This window comes from Equus przewalskii, chromosome 12, assembly GCF_037783145.1.
Source record: "Equus przewalskii isolate Varuska chromosome 12, EquPr2, whole genome shotgun sequence".
NCBI lineage: Eukaryota > Metazoa > Chordata > Mammalia > Perissodactyla > Equidae > Equus > Equus przewalskii.
Window position 1 is genome coordinate 20,876,964 of NC_091842.1, and position 21,480 is coordinate 20,898,443.

General features: G+C 50.1%; 1 protein-coding gene and 1 long non-coding RNA gene across 3 annotated transcripts in view; one reads left to right on the plus strand and one right to left on the minus strand.

The window, feature by feature from the left end:
* The window catches only part of GSG1L (GSG1 like), a 211,959-nt gene that overhangs the window by 24,961 nt on the left and 165,518 nt on the right, over positions 1–21,480 (plus strand). The gene's annotated exons all lie outside the window — the stretch shown is intronic.
* LOC139074740 (uncharacterized) lies at positions 6,189–9,091 on the minus strand. The gene is made up of 3 exons (XR_011524436.1): positions 8,811–9,091; positions 8,583–8,688; positions 6,189–7,653 (listed from the first exon to the last, which is right to left on the minus strand). It is a non-coding gene; the product is annotated as an uncharacterized lncRNA (long non-coding RNA).

The following is a 21,480-nucleotide window of genomic DNA, read 5'->3' on the forward strand; positions in this document are numbered from 1 at the left end:
AATACCGCCTCAGAATCCTTCTTAACACAGCTAACCAGTAGCCATTATCAATGACTGGGATTGATAATGAGATGAAACCCACTTATTCTCCCTGTTCTAGGGTTAAAAGAAAAAGAACCTAGAATGCTCTCTGTGGCCCACACATTGATTTGCAGTAAAATCCTAGACAGCAGTCTTTATCCATCTGTGCCTCAGTGTCCCTGCATGTCAGATGAAAGCAATTCTAACTGCTTTCTATGGACCCGACTGAGCCTTAAGTGGGAGGATCAATGAGATCATCTTGGTAACTCAATTTGAGTTTTGGAGGCGGGTAGAATATTACAGAAATGCGCAGCGGGATCATTATCTCATGGGGTTTTGTGAAGGTGAACCTGTAAATAATTAGAAAACATTTAGCTGTTATAAAGTGCCAGGTTTAATAATGGAATAATGAAAAAGGAAGGCTCTCAGAAGCGGGCGGGCAGGTTGGAGGCCTGGCAGCCGGCCTCTCAGGCTCTCACCGGGAGGATGGAGTGGTGGTGCTCAAGGCCACGGGGATCTGTGCATAATGTTTTGTTCAGGTTTCGTGTAACCATGGAGACAGACTTTTCCCGGACTTCTTTCCATGGCGTTGATTCCACACTCCTGCACATATGTGACACCGCATGCACGTCCCCTCTTCCCTCTACCCAGTTCCTTCCGACTTGGACAGAAGCGAGGAGTCAGAGGAGACCCTAGAGAGGGACAGCATCGTGGAACCTGTCTGCCGGGGTTGTGGGTTCAGGTCCTGCCTCTGCCCCCTCCTGAGCGTTTGATGGCGAGTGGCTCGGCCTCTTGGAGCCTCCATGTTCTCATCTGTAAGTTGAAGATAAAGTACTTATCGCTTGCAAGGTTCTCGGGGGTCCACCTCCGTTTGCAGTGGGGGAGAGCTCTGAACTCTCAAGAACTCAGAGAATGTGGCCTCACTTGCTACATTGTTATGTGGACCTCAGGAAGCCAGAATTACAGTAATCAGAACGCTGGATTAGAAACAAACAAAACAACGCAACCAAACAAAACCCTTTTGGGGGCCGTGCTCTCCTCTCCCAGTAGGTCTATGCATGGCCTCCCTGTGTGTTACACATGTATTTAGTAAGAGCCCTTGAGAGCTGGACCACCCAAGAACCAGAGCCTGGCTCTGGCAGCCTGCAGCTCGGAGCGCCTGCCTGGGCACGCGCCTCAGCTCTAGCCCTCCCGGGTATGGAACCCCAAGACACTGAACTTCTCTGCGCCTCAGCTCCTGTCTGTAAAGTGGGATCATAGTAGTTCCTACCACAGGCTTGTTGTTATGAAGATTAAATGGATTGATATTTGAAGCTTTTAGTTAGGACCGTGTCTGGCTGTCTAAGTGTTTATTAGTCAATTAGTCAGTGATATCCACTTTCTGGAAAGGTTGTTACAAAGCCGTGGGCAGGATGGGGAGAAGGGGCCCTAATGTGGGTGCGGGTGGCTGGGCACAAGGGGCGGGGCTGGAGGTGGTAGGAGGAGCTGTCCTTGGTGCTGACGCGGACACATTTAATCCATGACTTGCAAGAGGGAGTCGGGGCACTTTGATCAAAACATGTAGCTATCAGGCGGCCGGGGGAGGACTCCGGGTGCAGAGAGGTGGGGAGAAGCTGGCGGTGGCTGCATCTCACTAGGGGAAATGTTAGATGGAAAAACGTAATGTGTGGTACTCAGCTCCAAAGAGCAAAGTCCAGCAACACGTCACAGACTTGGCAAGGCTTTGGTTAAATGTGAATTTGATATGAGAACAGAGCCTGGCACATAAAGAGTTTTTATATTATTATTGTTATTGTTGCTGCCGCTGCTGTTGTTGCTACTGTTATTTTGTGCCAACAGTAAAAAATGGCTTCCCAAAACCAGAATGTGACCTTGGGTTACATCAATAGAAACATTATCTATAACGTGAGGGAGGTGTGGTCCCTCTGTTCTGTGCCACAGCAGAGGCACACCTGAAGCATTTGGGTTCAGTTCTGGGTGGTCTGAATGGGGGACTTGAATGAACTGTCGTGGATCTTCTGGGGAGGAACCAGGTGGGTAACTTATTCATAGGGAAATGAGGCTGTGTCTTATTCATCCATTAATGGCTTGCAATTTTAAGAGTTAAGAAAGATATAAAGAGAAATTCTGCCCTTGTGGAGTGCACAGTCTTCTAGGGAGTGTAAGCCAGGCGTGTGACTCTCATAGACAGTGGGAAATGCAGCTCACAGTGTGTGTGGGACTCAGCTGTGGGGAGAAGCATTTCAAGCCCAGGAAAGAGAAGAATAGGAGGGGGAGTGGTCTTGGGGCATCTGGGAGCTGTCTTGAAATGTTTTAAGGGCTTCTTTGGGGGGAAAAGTGTCCTGGCTTGTCCCTAGAGACCCCAGAGTCACTGTCAGAGGGAGACAGTGCTGGCGAGACCTAGTAGAGGGAAGCCCAGCTCCAACCAGCCTGGGCTGCCGGGTTCCTGCCTTAGTGGGTCTCCCAGAAGCTGACTGTGAAATGAGGATTCACGTGCCGGCAGCCTAATTGGGAGGAGATGCCAGAAGTCCTGATGAAGAAGGGGCGCCGTGAGACAGCACAGGCAGGGCGACTGGTGCAGTGTGTGTTCCCGAGCAGGTCAGCTGTGGGCAACGTGGAGCCCCACGGAGGACTCTGGGAGATGTCCCTGAGACTTGAGGGAGTCGGGCATTTACCCGCCAACCGCCCCTGGCCATCATCTGAGGGCGGCGCTCACTTCCTCCCCGCTTGTTCTGGGTGCTGGCTGAGCCCGCGCTGGGGCTAGAGGACGCGCTGGGGAGTGGCGAGTGCCAGGAGCACGTGGGTGGCGTTGGCAGCTGGCAGTGAGTTTCCAGAATGGGGTTAGGTAGGTAGTGCGGGAGCTGGGCGGTCTGCCCTGGGCGATGCGGGGTCTTCAGGGCATTTTGAAGGTGTTGCCCACTTGAGAGGTGCTGTAATCTCAGACTTTGCTACCCTGTGGCTGATCGGGGGAGCGTGGAGGTGGGTGGACTTGGAGGAAGGATAACTTTTCAAGTGGTTTTTGTTTTTTCTAAACCACCCACTCCAGCCTCACTCTCAGGCTAATTCCACACATGGGGGCCCACTCAGATGCTGTTGGTCAAAAGTGCCCGGTTTGCCGACCCAAACGAATCCTACAGTGATTGACAGTGTTTTCCCAAGAGGGTGTGGCCTCTTGGCGAGGAGGTGGCCCAGTGAACCGGGAGAGCCCAGCTCTCGTCCCAGCTTTCTCCTTTGCGGGCTGGGAGACTCCAGACAGGTCACTTTCGCTGGGGCGGAGGGAGCACAGATTCCCCGTCTGTAAAATGAGGGGTTGCCTCGAGCTCTAATTCTAGAGCTGACATTTTCAGTCTCTGGAAAAGCTTGAATAAGACCTTAAAGTAATTTATTATTTGAGCTGCCTTTAAACTACAAAGACCCTGTGTGGAAATCGGGGCTGTTATCGTGGCGTGCCAAGCACTCCCTGATACGTTATGAATGAGTTGTGGCCCCATTAAAGCCCCTTGTGAGGGAGCACGCGTGAGCTGTAACCACCGGGATGCGGGAGGGGGCGAGCCGATGAGAATAACGACTGTCACTGGGATGTGCCACTGAAGAGCTAGCAGCTGGCATTCCCATGAGAGCGGGATCCTCACCTACTTTATTTTACTTTAAAAGGCACCATAAAAAACCATTTAATATACATACTCTTTAAAAAAATATAGCTGTAATTAGCATGCATGGAGGAGGGGAGAGAATGTATCTATGTGCTGGGCACTCTCCCCTTTTGCAGCTGGGGAAACTGGCCATCAGAGAAGGTCGGTCATTTGCCTGGGACAGGGGTTCTCAGCTGGGGTGAGTCTGCCCCCAGGGGACATTTGGCAATGTCTGGAGATGTTTTTGGTTGTCACGCCTGGGGGTGGCAATCAGTGGGTAGGGGCCAGGGACGCTGCTAAACACCTGATGGTGCACGGATGGTCCAGACAGAGTGACCCAGCCCCAAAGGTCACGAGTGCCAAGGCTGAGAAACCTGGAGTCACCTGCCGGCATCCCCCGAGTCCTCCCCCTGGCCTCTCGGTTGCCTTTGACACCACCCAGTCCTGCCTGGGCCCCTGTGGGCTCCGTCTCTGATCTCGAAGGTGGGCTGATGCTTCGAGCTGAGATATTACTGACGATTTTTTGTTTTAGATCCCCTGAGAAGGTGGTAAAGGCTGTGGGCCTTCTCTCTTCAACAATTTCCCACTTTCCACTGCACTATTTTCTCTTCTTAATATACTCTTTTATAGTCTGCTTTTCCATTAATTATTGTCATAAACATTTCTCCACATTTCTGCACTCTTAATAATGATCATTATTAAAGGTTTCATACTACTTCGTCCTATTCACAAAGCGCTGTTTCCTGAGTCATTCCTGAGTTGCTGGACATTTATTTTATTTCTTTGGTTCCTAACAGTTTAATACCACAATGATTATTTTCTTGAAGAGGAATTATTTCCTTAAGACAGTTGTCCTGAGGTTATTTGTCTTTCTCTTTCTCCTTCTCCCTCCCTCAGTTTTCCATCTCTCTCTGTCTCTCTCCCTCCTTCTCCCTCCCTTTCTCTCTCTCCCTCTTTCTCTCTCTCCTCCCTTCCTCCCTCCATTCATTCCTTCCTTACTTTATTTGATTTAATTAAAAATTTTGGGGATAATAATATATGCACATGATTTAAAATCCAAAGGTATAAAACAATGCACAGTGAAAGGTCCCCCTATTCCCAGCCACCCACTTCCTCTCCCAGGGGCAACTATTGGCAGCATTTTTCAAGTATTTGTCTATACTCGTTTTTATAAATGATGTCACACTCTGCCCCCTGTTTTGCCTGTGAGTGCACGTGGGAGCAGACTTCCTTTAGATGGGGGTGGTAGTGGAGAAGGCCTCTTTGAGGAGGTGACATTTGAGTGGAAACCTAGAGGATGGTAAGAGTGGAAGGAAGAGTGGTACAGGATGAAGACAAACAAGTGCAAAGGCCCTGGGGTGGGAATCAATTGGCAGATTTGAAGAACCCTAAGGAGGTCAATGGGGCAGTTGCAGAATGAGAGGTCAAATTGCTTGGGAAGGACCTGGTCATGCAGCACCTTATTGGCTGTGGCATAAAATTTGGACTTTATCCTAAATATGCTGGAATGCTTTTGAGGGCTTTTAAGCAGGGAGGTGAAAGGATATGATTTGCATTTAACAAAAGAGCCTTCTGACGGATGAGTGGAGAATATTGGATAGAAGCAGAAACAGGAGGGTTAACAGACGATGGTCCAGGTGAGAGAGGCTGGTGGCTTGGCCTCAGGGGAGATGGAGACAGCTGCACAGATCCCGGGTGGAGCGTGAAGGTGGAGCCGATAGGATCTGCTGGCAGCTTGGATGTGGTGTGAGGGAAAAGAGGCTGAAGGCAGCTTCTAGATTTTTATGCTGAACAAATGATTGCGTCCGTTGCTGAGATGGGGAAGATTGAAGTGGAAACAGATTTTGTTTTTGTTTACTTATTGTTTAGTGGAAGGGGAGGGATCTTGAGTTCAGACCTGGCCGTGTTCATTTGTTATGCCTGTGCGACAGCCCAGAGGCAATGTCAACTGGATTGGGTGGAGGAGAGGGGGGAGGAAGGTGGGAGGGATAACAAAGTGCGTCCCAGGGGTCAGAGGAGTGAGCCAGGCTGGAGGTCATGGAGAGGCCGCCGGCCCCAGGACGGGCTGCGGTTACCTGGGGAGCCCTTAGTGTGAACATCAGGACAGGAATCTGTTAGTCTCACCCTAACTGCACCAGCTCTGCACATTATCATTTATTTTTGTTATTTATTTCGTAACTTTCTAATTTTCAAAGCAAACATGGCCTGCAGTGAATTTAGAGGCCTTGTGTGGCTGCCTGTGGGATCTGGGTTCTAGGAGCTTCCTTTCTTGTTTGAGTGGCCCTGCCTAATTTGGGGTGGGAATCCAAGTCTGCCCGATGCCCGAATTAAGGAAAAAAGCCTTTCTGGTTTTCCCGTCACATCCAGTGTGAGCGGCCGTTTCTCCTGCGAGTCAGGGTGCTCACTGGAGGGGAAGTTTCGGGAAAGAGGCAGTCCTGCCTCTCCTCTTTCAGGTGCCTCCTGAGTGCCCAAGAGACGCAGGTCCCCCGATCCTACCACAGTGAGTTCCAGGTGCTTTTTCATTATACATCCTCATTTTTTCTACTTTCAGCTTATTTTCCTTTCCAGTGGGGTTATAATTCTTGTCAAAGCTCAAGAAGCCCCAGGACCCCAGGACCCATTTGTTCCGCTCTGACGTCAGGCGTGGAGTGGAGAATTGCATGCTCTCCTGGAGTGGCTGCTTTTTGGAGATCGGCATGGAGTTCTGTGGGGAACGGCGCTCTGCACATCCAGAAAGCGCGTCTCGTGCTTGCGTTAGCATTTACATGAGGTGGCGCTAACTATTCATGGCGCACTGTCTGCCTGCCGGGCCAGAACCGGGCTTGTCTCTCAGGCCGCGTCAGCTGGCTCCAGAGAATCTGGAATCTTCAGGTAGGTGAGAAGTTACGGTCACCTCTCTGGTCAAGCCTCTCATTAATGGACACGTGGACGCATCCATTTATAACCTAGAGGGGCCCCTTCCCTGTGTCCTGAGTTCCTGGTATGGGCACTGGGACACAAATGTGAATAAAGCAACTTGTTTGGTTGCAAGTGACAGAATCCAACTCAAACTGGCTTAAGCAAAAAGACGAATTTTTATTGGCTTATGTGAGTGAAGAGGTAGGATGGCTTCAGGTTCAGTTAGATCCAGGCACTCATATGATGTTGACAGGATTCAGTGTCTCTCTCTGTTTCTCTGTACCTCCTTTTGTCTCTCCTTCTGTTTCTGGTTTTATTTTTTTCCTCTCTATCTCCCAGAGTTCTCCTTCCTTAGTTGGCTTCACTCCAGGCAGCCCTCTTCATGTGGTAGCCCCCAACAGCTCCATGTTTTTATCCCCCCACTTTAGCACCAGTAAACCTCCCAGCAAGGGCTCATTAGCCAGGTTTGGGTCACTTGCCACCCCTAAGCCTGCCATCGTGTGGGATGTGGCTCCGCCAGGCTGGGCATGGGTCATCCACTCATCTCTGGAGCTGGGGGTGGGGTCAGCCTCAACAGAACCTCATGGACCTCATGAACCTTTTGTGGTCCCCAAAGGAAAGTCAAGATGCTGCTACCGGAGCTGGGAGCTTGGATGCTGGCAGGCAGAACCACAGACGAACACCTCACTACCCTCCTCTAAGAGCTTCTTCATGCCTCTGTGCCTTTTATGCACAGTTCCCTTCTGAAATGGCCCCCACCTGGTCCTCCTGGAAAATTCCTTCTTCCTCTTCCTTCAAGGCCGTGAGGCTCCCTCCAGCTGTGACCTGGTGTACCTGACCATGCCCTGCTCTGTCTCCACAGCTCACAAACAGTGTGAAGTCCTCTGTCCGCTCATGCTTGGTCGTAACCGCCTGCTTCCCAGTGGATGTGCAGTATGCAAGAGGGCAGCAAGGCCTCAGTATTGTGTGCTTGGCAGGCCACCTGGAGACTTATAGGGGTCTCCTACATGTCCTTCAAGCCTTACCTCAAGGTCAATAATGCCTCCTTGATAAAGCTTCCTTGTCCCTCAGAGAGGTGGTTAGCCACTCCTCCTGTGTGCTCCTGTTAGTACGGTGAGAGAAAGGGGCTGTAAATTAGACTACGCCAGGCTACTCCCTGTTGATGGAGAAATTCGTACCCTGTCCCCACCTCCGGTGCAAGGAGGCCTGGAGAGTCTTACGGTGAGGCGGACAAACTCTGAGAGCAACCCATCATAAGTAAGCTGTCTGGAGGATGGGCCACTCCAGGTACCTGAAAATTCCAGTGACAGGCTTAGCTGGAGCCCTCTGGTTCCCAACCCTTCTTAAAATCCATCTGAGATAAATCAGAGCCCCTTAGGGCTGTAATGTGCTGAATGGCACAATGGATGCATTCTTGGGATCTTTGACCTTGACCGGCCTCACCAGCAGCCTCCTGAACGCAAGCCTTCCTTGCATGGGTCTGGGAGTGTAGATGGTATAGGAGATTGAGGAGAATGCCGACTCGCAGAGGGCGTACCCCGGAAGTTGTTTGCAAAGTACATTTTTAGTTGAACTTTTTTTCACAGCTCACATTCTCTGCCAAATTCTCCTTCAGGACAGCACAACCAATCACACAACACAAACACACACACACACACACACACATCTCATCCTTGTGGTTTGAGAGTTTGGAGTATTTGGGATCCAGTACTAGAGTCAGATTCTGACCTAGTCAAGAGTTGCATCTTAAACTTCATTTGGCTTTCACCTCCCAGCCATTCTCCATCCGTTTATTCATCCATTACACATCCATCACCCATCAATCCATCACTCACTCATCCATCATCCATCCATTTATCCATCTGTCTTTTATCCATCCACTGTGCACCCATCACCCATTAATCCTTCCTCTTTCATCCCTCCATCTCTCCATCACCACCCATCCATTCATCCGTCCACAGTCCATGTCCATCATCCATCCATCCATCCATCCATGCACCCATCTATGCACCCATCCAGCAATCCACTTACCTATCATCTATAAAACATCCGTGTAACAGATATTCATTGATGCCTCTGCTGTGCCAGGCACGGCTTTAGGCAGTGGCCTCCTCAGGTGGATAAGAAGATTGCTGCCCTGGAAGAGCAAAATATAGGGAGAGAGAGAGATACCAAAACAAAGATAATTCAGAAAGATACAGGTGGCCCCATCTCCCCCTGGTGTCGGCCATTTACTTTGTGCTGACGATTCCCACTCACATAGAATACACTTATGTGCAAACAGTGAAAATGGCAGCAGTTCACATTTGTTTGGTTCTTCATACACTGCTTTCTCAAGACTCTTTTGCGTCTGAGGACAATTCTTTGGGGGTAGGTATTTTTATCTCTCTTTCTCAGATGAGGAGCCTGAGGCCCAGAAAGGACAGGGCCCGCCGAAGGCCCCTGGGTGGGGCGTGGTGCAGAGGGAGCTCAGATGGGGCTTTGGCTCCTGAACCCATGCTGTGAGGCAAGGCACTCTCTGCAGCTCCCCTCCCGGGATTGAGAGTGTGTCCCTCAGCTGATGCAGGCTGTGTGACAGCTGGTGGTGTCACAGAAGGCTGCTGGCCCCCGGGTGCCTGCCGTCCATCACCCTCTGAAACTTACCTGGGCCTGCATGAGAGCCTGGCTCACTGTTGGTCGCCTCTGTAGGCTCCCTGAAGCCGAGGCCTCCCCTCTCTAACCACTGACTTTTTGGCCATAGGGAGCCATAGTAGCTGTATGGAGAGGGAATTCCTGCATATGCCTGGGGCATATAGCACAGAGGTTAAGCAGAGGGCCTATTAAATCTCCTCCAGGTAGTATGGACTGCTCTGAGCCTGAGGCTGCTCTCTCCTTGAGCAAGTGCCAGGGAGGCACTGAAGACCCAGCAGTGCTGAGCAGAGACTTCCTCCTTGGTGCTGATAGAAGGACAGGAGGAGCATTAAAAAGGGGACAATTTGTTGTCTCTGAGAGTTAAAAGCTTAGGCTCTGAAACAAAACTGTCCAGGATTTAAATTCTTGGGCACGAATGGGTGCTAACTCTTATTAATATGACTCTTATCACGACCATGGACAGGTTGAAAAGCCACCAACAGAATAATGTGGTGAAGAGTTCACACTCTGGAATCATAGAGGCCCATGTTCCAGTCCCGGCTTCGTGCCCTGTGAGCTCTGCACTTTGAAAGTGACTTACCCTCTGCGCGCCTCAGTTTACCCACCTGCAAGATCAGGATGAAAAGAATAAAAATGTACTCAACGCTAGGGAGCCTTTGCCATATGACTGGCACTGTCGTAGGCAGTAGCCATTAATAACCCACTCGGCCTTCACAGCCCCGTGAGCTGGGGCCTGCGGTCACCCCGCGGGGCAGATAAGGAGACTGGGACAGCACGAAGGGCAGGGTTCTGCCCAGAGCCCCACAGCCAGTGACTGGCAAAGGTGGGATTCGAACCTAGGCTGCCTGGCTCCCGAGCTGCTCACAGACTTATTTGGAAAGATCCATGAGATGAGACATGTACTTAGCTGAATGCCTGGACTTAGTGGCACAAAATAAACAGAGCTGATACTGCTGCTGATGACATTAGTTGAGGCTCCTTCTGCTTCTAATGGTGGAAACCCTACTAGCTTAAGTCAAGCAATGGATTTGCTCTTATAAATGACAAAGTCTAGGTGGCATCAGGTTCAACTGGACATAGGGGCCCAAAAATGTCACAGAAGGCTCTTTCTTATCCTGGATTGACTCTCTCTGTATTGGTTACATCCAATACGTTACCCACCAGCTATATAGGGCTATTAGATTACAAGCAGAAATGAGTGAAAATAAGGTTTAAATTAAACCAAAAATAAAATTTAAATTTCAGTTCCTCATTTGTACCAGCCACATTTCACATACGTGTTAGTGGCCACTGTCCTGGGCAGTGCAGAACGCTTCCATCATTGCTACCGTATTGGACTATGCTGTTCCCTGGGAAGGCTGGTGTGGCCACTTGTAAGTCCTGCGCTCACACCCCACCTGCTTTGCAACCCTGGAGGGAAGAGCATGTCTTTCTGCAGAAAAGCTCTGGCAGAAAAGTCTCAGAGAAAGCTCTCATTGGCCTGTTTGTGTCACATGTCCATTCCTGAGCCAATCGCCATGGCCTGGGGGAGTAGAGTACTCTAACTGGCTGGCCTAAATCATGTGCCTACCCTGTGGTGGGGTGGGCAGGCCTGCTTAAACCACGTGGAATGTGTTCTGGAATGGAGGAGCGGGGAGGCTGGGGAGTGAAAAATAAGGTACTGTGATGGATGGTATTATTTATCCACAATTATTCATTTCCTCCCACCCCTGCCACGTGTCTCTGGATGCTGTGTGTACTTCCCCACCCCCAGAGACTTTGGATTTGGTCACGCTGATGGCGGTGACCCTTGAAATGCGAGCGGATGGGACGTCTAAGCTTGGTAAACCTCTGCTCTCCTTTAGCTTCTGCCCTCTGTCATGAGAACACAATGCCCCCGATAGTGGCTGTTTCTTCTGCTTGGTCCCAGAGGGAGAAGACACGGGGAGACCAGTGCGGCCAAGCCCCGCTGAGCCCTGGTGAGCTGAGCCGCCCTGCTGCCCTCACGTAACAAGAACAAGAAATAAACGTTTGGTCCTGAAAGCCACTGAGATGCCAGTACTCTGTCGCTGCGGCAAAAGCAGCCTCGTACAGACCCTGGTCCTCTTCCCCCGGCCCCGTCCTGCTTCCTGCTCTGCCCAGCTCTTCGGGCTTCTGCCGAGGCCACACAGTAGCATGTGGCAGATCCACACACCAGTGAAGAGCCACCTTGGGCCAGAGTCGAAGAGCTCCTCTCCTGATTTCTCTCAAGCTCGCTGCCGTTCATTCAGTAGAAATGGTTTCTGAGCTCCTGCGATGTGCTGGGGCGGAACTGCAATGTCTCAGGAGACCCGGTCCGTGCCCTTGCTGTGCTCACGACTGGAGGGGGAGTGACTGGCGAGTAGGGCAGGACAGCCACGGGATGGGGCTCTGGCAGACTCAGGCCCGGGACGGCCTGGGAGCTCAGTCGGTGGAGCCCGGGCTGGCCTGGGGCCCAGGGCACTGTGCTGTCTGATGAGTTCCTTTAGAAAGGACCCTGGATAGAAGTGAGTTCTCCAGTGCAGGTCATCCAGTGAGACTGAAGGACTCGAGAGAGTCTCCTTTCTGTAGCAAGGAGCTTTCTTCCCTGAGCTCATTATCCTCCAGGCAGTGCCTGTCATGGCATTCCTCTGCCGGGGCTGTGGGTCACATTCTACTCCTGATGCAGTCCCTGGGGCCATGAGAATGGTGGGTGCATCACACCCAACTGTCAGCCCTCTCCTGTCCTAACACACTGTTCTCTGACTTCAGACCTTGGTGGTCCTAATTATAAAAGGATGACTGGGGATGCGGGTCCCGGCTCTTTCGTAGGGTCCTGGGCAAAGGCCCAGCTCTCTCTCTCACTCATTTATTCATTAATTTATCAGACAAATAGAAAGCCAGTTGTGTCCAGTTTTGGGGATGGGGCTCCAGGGATGGTTAAGATACAGTCAGCCCTTCCAGCCTGGACTGGGTGTGGGCCCAGGGGAACCAGGGAGGGTTTTCTCCAGCAGGTGGCACTTGAGCTGGGCCTGGGAGGATGGGTGACAAAGCAGACAAAGCAGAGACGACGCACAAGCAGAGACGTGGAGGTTGTCAGGGGACTGCCTGTGGAGGGGGCTGCTGTCCATGCCTGCCCCTCTTTGGGGTAAACACGGCAAACATGGACCGTCAAGAGTTCCTGTACGGGGGGTGTCAGGCTCTCCCACCACCCTGACCCCTGCTGTGCTCTGGCGGGCACTCCAGCCCCTCACCTCCTTTCTCCTGATGCGCTTACCATGCCGCAGGCACAAGGCAGCTCCGAGCAGGCACAGGACAGGTGACTCCTGGTTCCCTTGCTCTTGCGGGAGCCCTAGCCTTCCCCATGTGGACTGCCGTGGGACCACGACTCTTTCTGCTCAGTCCTGCAAGGTTTGCTTTCAGGCCCCTCGTGTGGGGCTTTCTCTTGATTCTGGAGAGGAGCACTTGTCACAGCCACAGTCATAACGGCCTGAGCCCCCAGGGGGAAGCCAGGCTGCTGTGATCACAACACTCTGGTTTCTCAAACACCTACTATGTGCCAGTCCCTTTCAAGGTCATGCCTTTGGTAAATTTGAGAACCCCCGACTCTGGGCATAGAGGGTGGGTTCGACTGCAGCCCACTCACAGCCTCAGGTAAGGGTCCTTGCTTATGCACAACCTGAACTTCTGTGCTTGGCGGCCCTGGGCCCTGTCCAGTCGATATCTCATTTAATCCTCATAACAGTGGTAGGAGGTAGGTATGTTCCTTTTTCACACCTGTTTTACAGTCAAGGAAACTGAGTCTTTGAGAGCTTCAGGAACTTGTTAAGGTCATCTAGCCAGCAGGTGTAGGAGCCACTTCACACCAGGCATCTCTGACTTCAGATCCTTCCCACTTTTTGCCACATGTCACCACCTCCTGCCGCCAGCCACTCAGGCCTCCCTTCTGATGGGCTCTTAGCTGATTTTCCAGTAATTCTCCCCTGCTGTTCTGGGGCCTGTTATCATTCATTATTGCGTTTTGTAGCTTCATAGATTGTTTTATTTTTCACTCCCAGTGGGTTGTTGCTGGGGAGCAGCTGAGAACCCGGCGTGCCCTGCTCTAAATGCATCGTGTCAGATGCAAGTTTATCTAATTTGCTGTCAGAGTCGGCGGCAGCACCTTGTCGATTCCATTTCAAGCTCCTTTCCTCCCTGATGATTTCCATGCAGATGGTGGTCTGCCTGCCAGCCCCGGGGCCAGGCTCCACATGCGTCTCGCCTGGTTGTGACCCCGGGGGCATCAAGTTGCCTTCACCCCTTGCATGGGGAGTGTCTGTGGCAAATCTCAGGAGCACCTGTTCTTTAAGGAGCAAAGACCCCATTGTGGGCTAGAGCTTGAGACTGGAGGCGAAAGATCTGAATTCAGGTCCTCTTGCTGCTACTTCCTTGCTGTGTGGTCTCAGGCAAACCGCTTAAGCTCTCTGAGCCTTTGTTTCTTCATCTGTGAAATGGACAGTAATGGGGCACTGGCTTCCTTCCCTGAAATGGCCCCAAAATTGAACACTTTGATGATGTCATGAGTTGGTAAGGATGTAAGAACATGGGGATCTTCACATAATGCTGGTGGGACAGGTGCGGCACAACCACGAGGGACAACATCTTGGCGACGTTTGTTAAAACCACAGACATTCATGCTCTTTGCCGCAGGAGTTCCAGCTGCTGGGGACATGCCTGCAGAGATGCACATGCACGCACCGATGTTCGTTCTTGTTCAGAGAGAGAAGTTAGAAGCAGTGGAAGTGTCCAGCACTCAAGAGAAGGCCAAGAGCCTGTGGACTCTTCCCTCGGCCAGATATCCTGCTGCTGGTGAAAGAATGGGGGACATCTACGGGTGACCAGGGGCAGTGTTTAGAAAGATAGAATGATAAATTTGATACAACACAAAAATAGAGAGCTCTTTGCTTAAACAAAGCCTTTGAAAATTCTGAATTACACTTGCAAGAATGTCACAAAATGAAATACCCTGCTTAGTGCCCCATCACAAAGCTGACCTCACACAGCCAGCTCTGAGGTCAGAATAGGGCATTGCCCCCTGCCCCCGCCGGAAGCTCCCCTCCTGCCTCTGCAGTGACCCCTCACCTTTCCCCTGAGAGAGGCTATCCTGGCGTTTATGGGGTCGCTTCCTTGACAAGTTTGCCCCTAGGCCTACAACCCTGAACACTGGAGTATGATTTTGCCTGTGTTTTGTCTTTCCGTTGAAGGAGTCGCACAACGTATTCTGTTGTGACTGGTGTCCTGCTCGACATTATTTTGTGAGACTTAACTCTGTAGTTGCTCTCATATGTGGTTTTTTGGGGGACATAAGTGTGAATGAAATGACTACCGAAAACGTCTGGAAAGGTACCCACCAAACTGCCGTTGTCGGTTTGGGAGAGAGGCCTGGACCCGGGGAGGGAGAGCTCTAAGGAGGTTTAGAGATCTCACCTACTACTGGGAGTTTCCTAAGGGAGAAATGTGTTCATGCATTACTTGGCTAATTACACTTTAATAGAAGAATAAACCGGACAGAATAATACGTGTTTGCCGAGTTGCTGGACGAGTGAAATGAGTTACCGTAGGTGAGGTCTGGCGTAAAGGGGGATGGATACAGGTAAACACTAACTGACTCTCTTGCGGAAGCGGCCAGAGCAGGGAGCATAGTGGAGTGGTTAGAGGCACGGGCTCTGGAGCAGATGGGCTGGGTTCAAATCCTCGCTCCGCTACTTGCCAGTTGTGTGACACTGGACGAATTATTTAACTCTGTCCCCCTCTGTGAGTTTTACCATCCGTGTTAGTTATCTGTTGCTGCCTAACAAATCACCCCAAAGCTTAGTGGCTTAAAACAGCAGTAATTGATTATGTCTCACGGTTTCTGTGGGTCAGGAATTTGCGAGTAGTCTGGGTGGAATTTGGGAGTGGTCAGGTGCTTCTGGGTTGGGGTCTCTCATGAGGCTGCAGAGGCGGGGCTGGGGCTGCCGTCCTCTGAAGGCTCTCCTGGGGCTGGAGAGCTGGCCTCCACGGTGGCTCCCTCACATGGCCGCCGAGTTGGGACTGGCCAGTGCCTTCCTCTCCACGTGCACATCGCCATGGGGCTGCTTGGGAGTCCTCACAGCGTGGCGCCTGGCTTCCCCCAAGCGAGCAGTCCCAAAGACCCAGCCTGAAGTTGCGATGCCCTTTGTGAGCCGGCCTTGGAAGGCACGCTGCCTCCTCTGCAGTATTCTACTGGTTACACAGGTCGTCCCTGATTCAATGTGGGGAGGTGGCAGGAGGTGAGGCTCACATGTAGGGGCTGACTACCCCATCGCATCTGACCCAGGGATACTCAGCTCCTAGGGCTTTTGTGGAGATTAAGTGAATTAGTCTGTGTAAAAGCACTTAGAAGAGTGGCTGGCGCACGGTCAGCTTCATATGAGCACTAGTTATTATTATTTCAGAAATGCTACCAAATGAGTCACCTTCATGCATCCTCCTGGCTTTTATTTTACTGCCTAATTTTATCATCGTCGCTCAGTTCTCAGGTTTCCTGGAATGACACACCGTGTGACAATCATGAATATCCAGGCTTTAGAGTAACCGCCAGGGCAGCGTTTGAGCCACTGCAGAAAGATGGCACCCCACATAGCATTCTGCCTGTCAGCTTCCTGTGTGGACCCAGTCACCGGTGCCCAGCCAGCCAGCGGGGCTGGTTTTCATCTCTTTGGGAACAGGCATTGAGTCTTTGACTTCAATCGCTCCCCTCAATGCCCCAGAGCGAACGGAGGCATTGATGTGAGAGTAGACTTGTTATTTTCACCAGAGAACAAGAAAGTTGACCATCTTCAGTGCTTTAGTTCAAGGATCCAGAACTCAAGTGCCTACAGGGCCAGGAGGGAAAGCCAAATTTGGGAATTGGCCAAGGGTAAGAACAGCCATGAGAGTGTGAGGGTAAACAGCAGCCCACCCTTGGCCTCAGCATTGGGGGAACAGGTGGGGACCGTGGCAAACAGGACAGCACATGCCCTGTCTCCAGGGCCACTGTCTTTTAAGTGCCGGGCAGTCATTGTCTGCAGGACTGTAGCCGGCACTGCCTGGCTTTCTGCTCCTTCCTCTTGGAGCTTTGCTGCTGTGGCCCGCCACCCAAGCAAACCTTTGGGCCCTTGATGCTCCAGTTTTCCAGTTAGTTTGCAGCCAGTGTGTAAAGTGCCTAGTGCCTCCTCCACTAGCTTCTCCCTTGGCTGTGGGCCGCTAGCGTTGGGGTCCCATCGTACACTAGAGCTCAGCCTGGCCAGATCATGTTAGCAGTAGGGATTTGCTGACTTCCTTCATCGGATAGTGTCCATTGACTGACAGAGTGAGGGTTATCACTCTGCCAGGTCATGAATTGGGGGCTGGAGAGCAAAGGCAATTCAGAGCACCCTCAAACGTCTCGTGGAGGAGACAGATCCATCTCAGCAGCGTGTTTTGGGGCTGGGAGGTATGGACTCCAGTTTCCACATGAAGTGGGACCTGGGTTATTTGACAGATCTGAGGGCACCAATGGTGGGACAGACAGACTTAATTTGCCTAGAGCTGGAGGTGGGTTAGGATAAACATTGTGGTTTCTTGCCCTCTCTTTCCTTGTCATCCTTCCTTGTCCATCTCACAAGGAGGCTGAAAAGGGCAGATACTTTCCCAGCCTCTCTTGTGGCTAGCAGTGTTAAGTGACCCAGTTCTGGCCAGTGAGATGTAAGTGAGACTCTGCTGGGGACTTTTTAGGAAATATTTTCCCCTTGATGAAAGGATATGGGCATATGAGTAAAGTTTTTCTCATCATCCTGGAGGATTCTCTACTTCCTATATTTAGAAGTGGTTGGGTGAAGATGTGATGTCTGGAGCTCCAGCAGCCATATTCTGCCTCTAGGAGAATGTCAGAGAAGTGCATCACTGAGCCATTGGATCAACCCTTAATCAGCTACTTTCAGCCCTTCTTGTTATGAGAGATAATTGAATGCCCTTATTATTTAAGTCACTGCTAGTCGAGTTTTTTCTTGCACCCAAAAGCTTCATTCCTAATGTTATAGGGAGTGTTTGAGCATGTTATCTGAGGGTATGGAGAATTGAGTGCCCCTTAAACACTCATGGCGGCTTGAATTTGCTCTATCCTGCCCCTAGGCCATTTTCTATTTTTTAGTCTATAAATTTAAAAAATTAAAATGTGAAGTATATCACCTATGGAAAAAAGAAGAGTTTTTAAAACATATGTGTATAGTCTAAAGAATAATAGCAAAATACCCATGTACTCAACACCTAAATTAATGACTGGAACATTACCAAGCTGTAGAAACCCCTGTGTGCCCCTTCCCAAAGCTAACTACTATCCCTAATTTTGTACTAATCATTTTCTGCTTTTCTTTTTAGTTTTACCACTCACGTATCCCCAAACAATAGGATGTTTATTTTTGCCTGTCCTTGAATTGTGTATAAATGGAAACATGCTGTACACATTGTTTTGTACACATTGCACAATATGGTTTTGAGTTTTGTGCATGGCGATGCGTGCAGTAGTGGTTCTGTCCTTTTCACTGCTGGGTAGTTTTTCATTGGAAGATTGGCTTGCAGGTTATGTATTTATTCTATGGGTGACAGGCATTTGGGGTGGTTGCCATTGTCAGCAAGGCTGCTGTGGATGTTCTTGTCCACGTCTCAGGGTTTGAGTGGAGCTGGGTCATAGGATTGCACGCGTTACCTCCATTAGGTAATGCCAAACTGTTTTCTAAAGTGGTTGCACCAATTTGTACTCCCACAGCAGTGGCCCTATGCTTGTGTTGGTTGCATCCTCACCAACGTTTGGTCCTGGGCATGTTGTGTTCTGAATGGCCTTGAGGCCAAGCCAAGTTGACTTCTGACCTTTGAAGATGCCCTGCCCCATCTGCCTTTAAATATCAGCATCCATACTTCTTTACATGGTCACCCCAAAGTGATGTTGGGGTCCTAAAGTGAGGCCATTGCCTCACCCATGGCCTTATCTCTGGGTTCTACTAGTTGTGGAGTTCCCACTAAGGGAAAAACCTATTTGAATAGAATTTCTAACATTCCTGTCATCTGAATTCAGAAGGAGAGGAGAAAGAGGGTCGCTCTGAAAGAGCGCTCCGGGCAATAATGGCTGGAAACTTCCCAGATTTGCCAAAAGACCTAAACCCTCAGATACAGGAACCTGAGAGAACCCCAAACAGGAGAAACTAAAATGATCCAGAGTAAGACATATCCTATTTAAGATTCTGGACATTAAAGACAAAGTCTTGAAAGCAGCCAGACGAGGGAAAAAAACACCTTCCAAGAAGATGAAAAATAATTTGAATGACAGAGAATTTCTCCTCAGTAATCTTTGGAGAGCAGAAGGAGATGGCGCAATATTTTCAAGTGCAGAGTGTAAAGAACAGTCAACCCCCTGTTGTATACCAGAGAAAGTGAAAGTATCCTTCAGAAATTAAGGGGAAATACGTTCTCAGATGAACAAAAACTCAGAGAACTTGTTGCTAGCAGACCTATCCTAAAAGAATGATTACAGAAAGTTCTCTCAACAGCAAAGAAATGATAAAAGAAATAACCCTGGAACATCAAGAAAGCAGAAAGAACATAGCGAGTAAAAATATGGGTAAATGCACTATGCTTTCTTTCCACTCTTGAGTTTTCTGAACCATGTTTGGTGGCTGAAGCAACGTTTCAGTATTCCCTGATGTACTTCTAAATGCACGTGGAGAAATTATTAAAGAAAATTAAGTTATAAATTGGGGAGGGTAAAAAGCTGTAAAGGGAGGTCAGATTTGTGTACTTCACTCAAAATGGTGAAATGACAACAATAGTGGGCTAGGTAAGTCGCGTGTAATACACGTCATACGTATGTTCTAGTATATGCACGCTCTAATCCCAAAAGCAACCTCTTGAATAATCTATACAAAAATATATACTCAGAAATACTGAGATAAAGCCAAATGGCATTCTAAAACATGTTTAAATAGCCCCTGGGAAGCAGAAAAAAGCAAACAGAGAAGGAAAACAAAATGAACAGGAGACACTAAAATGGCAGATGAGTGTTAACATATCGATCACTGTATTAAAGGAAGATAGTCTAAAAGATAGAGGGGAAAAAACGATTTGAAGTTCTCAGTCATCAGAACTGCACCTGCGGGCTGGCCCGGGCAGAGTGGTTAAGTTCGTGCGCTCTGCTTCCGCGGCCCAGGGTTTCACCGGTTCGGATCCTGGGCGCGGACATGGCACCGCTCATCAGGCCATGCTGAGGCAGCGTCCCACATGCCACAACTAGAAGGACCCGCAACTAAAAATACACAACTATGTACTGGGGGGCTTTGGGGAGAAAAAGGAAAAATAAAATCTTTAAAAAAAAGAAAAAGAAAAAAAACCCCCTGCATCTGCTACGATTTGCCCGCGTGTCAGGGGCGCTTTTCTGGAAGGCCGGCGTCGGTGTCCCGCCCCCCGCCCCGTTCTCTGCGTATTTGAACAGTCAGCTGAAGGGGGTGTCGGGTTCCGGGGCTCTCAGGTGCCCACTGCAGGGAGGGGAGGGTGCTGGGGCTGGCATGGGGCCAGCAAGAAGATCTGAAAGGAGGGCAGTGGGCCCTCTCCTGGCTCTAGTCACTGCCTAGGACAGGTCCCTAACCTCTCTGAGCCTCAGTGTCCCCTTCTATAAGATTGGGGATGATAATATAGGGTTATTTCTGGGAGGCGGGGTATGTCAGTCATTTAGCGCAGCACCGGCATGCAGTAAGCACTCTGTAAATGTTGGTATTAGTTCTCTGGGGAGCGGTGGGTGGGGTTCCAGGGGTCCCGCTGTCATGCCTCGTGCGCACGCTATAAAACCTTGTGACCTGTACAACGGTGCACTAAAAGAACAGATGAGAAAAACAGAGTTGGAGTCGATGGCTCAAAACCTTGAGAGGCTTACAATCAGAGCACCCACAAAATCGGTAACAATCCTACTAAGCACTGGAGCCTGCGCCGCCGGAAACCGGAGGCTGGGGCTGCCTTTGCGCACTGGCTTCTAATCGGCACTGGTTTCATCGACATTAAAATTAGGCTCAGCAGTGTAGCCTCATGAATCCGTTGTTTGAGGAGAGGTGGGAGTGACTTTATAGCTTCTTCATCTCAACTTGCCGTGTCCCCAGATTGCTTCATCATGTGACAGCGCAGAGGTCCTTGAACCGAGAATCCAGCTCCTGCTTGTAACAGGGGACGGCGCTTCCACAGACTTCCAGCTGTCTTCTTAAGTCCTTCACATCCTGCTAAGGATATTTTTTAAATTGTTCTTGTTCCTGACTATTTAAAAATATTATCATGCTGGGGAAAATCAGGTCTGGACACAACTTGCCTGTTATTGCAGCATCTTTCCCCTATTTACCAATCACGGATGAGGTAACCTGTGTCAAAGGGTGCTCCCCTGGAGCAGCACAGACGCTGCTGCCCTCTGAGGGTCTTTTCAGCCCCGGTGCTCTGGAGCTGGGCTTTGCAAATCGTAACCTGGGGGCCAAATCCAGCCCACTGCCTGTTTTATTTTTTTAATTTAAATTTAAATTTTTAGTTGTAACAAAAGCACATAACATAAATTTTCCCACCTCAACCATTTTTAAGTGGGTTAAGCATATTCACGTTATTGTGCCCACTGCCTGTTTCTGTAAATAAAGTTTTACTGACACACAGCCATACCCGTTTGTTTATGTATTCTCTATGGCTGCTTTTCTGGTGTCACGTCGGAGCTGGGTAATTGTGACAGGAACCGTATGGCCCACTAAAATATTTACTATCTATCTTTAAAGAAGACCCCTCTTCTGGAATTATGAAATTTATCAATTTCCTGTGTCCATGGCCTCTTCCTGTGTGTTCCCGGAGCCCCATCCCTTTCCCAGAGTCCAGTGTCGGTCATGATAAAGTTCCTCTGCTGTGGCAAAGAGGCTCCACAATGCGAGTGGGTACAAGGCAGACTCCCTGCCTCTGAGACTTTTGTCTCTGGGAGACCCCTGAGCTCAGACCTGACTGATCGGAAGTTGATTCCTGAGCCCCCGCCCCGCAGTGGTCTCTGTGCCTGCAGTGCCCACGTCCCACACTCTGAGGACTGGCCGGGGCACCGAGGCCTCCCCTCAGAGCTCACGGCCCGGCCGGCAGGGCCATGTCCAGGGCTGTGCCGAGAGTGGCTCCTTTCCTGAGAGAGCAGGACCAGCACATTTCTGATGTGCTTTAGAAATACAGAAAAGCTTTATTGTAACGTAGTAGGTATTCATTGTCGAAAGGTAAAGTAGCCCAGTAGGACAAAAAAGTGAAAACTGAGAAAATC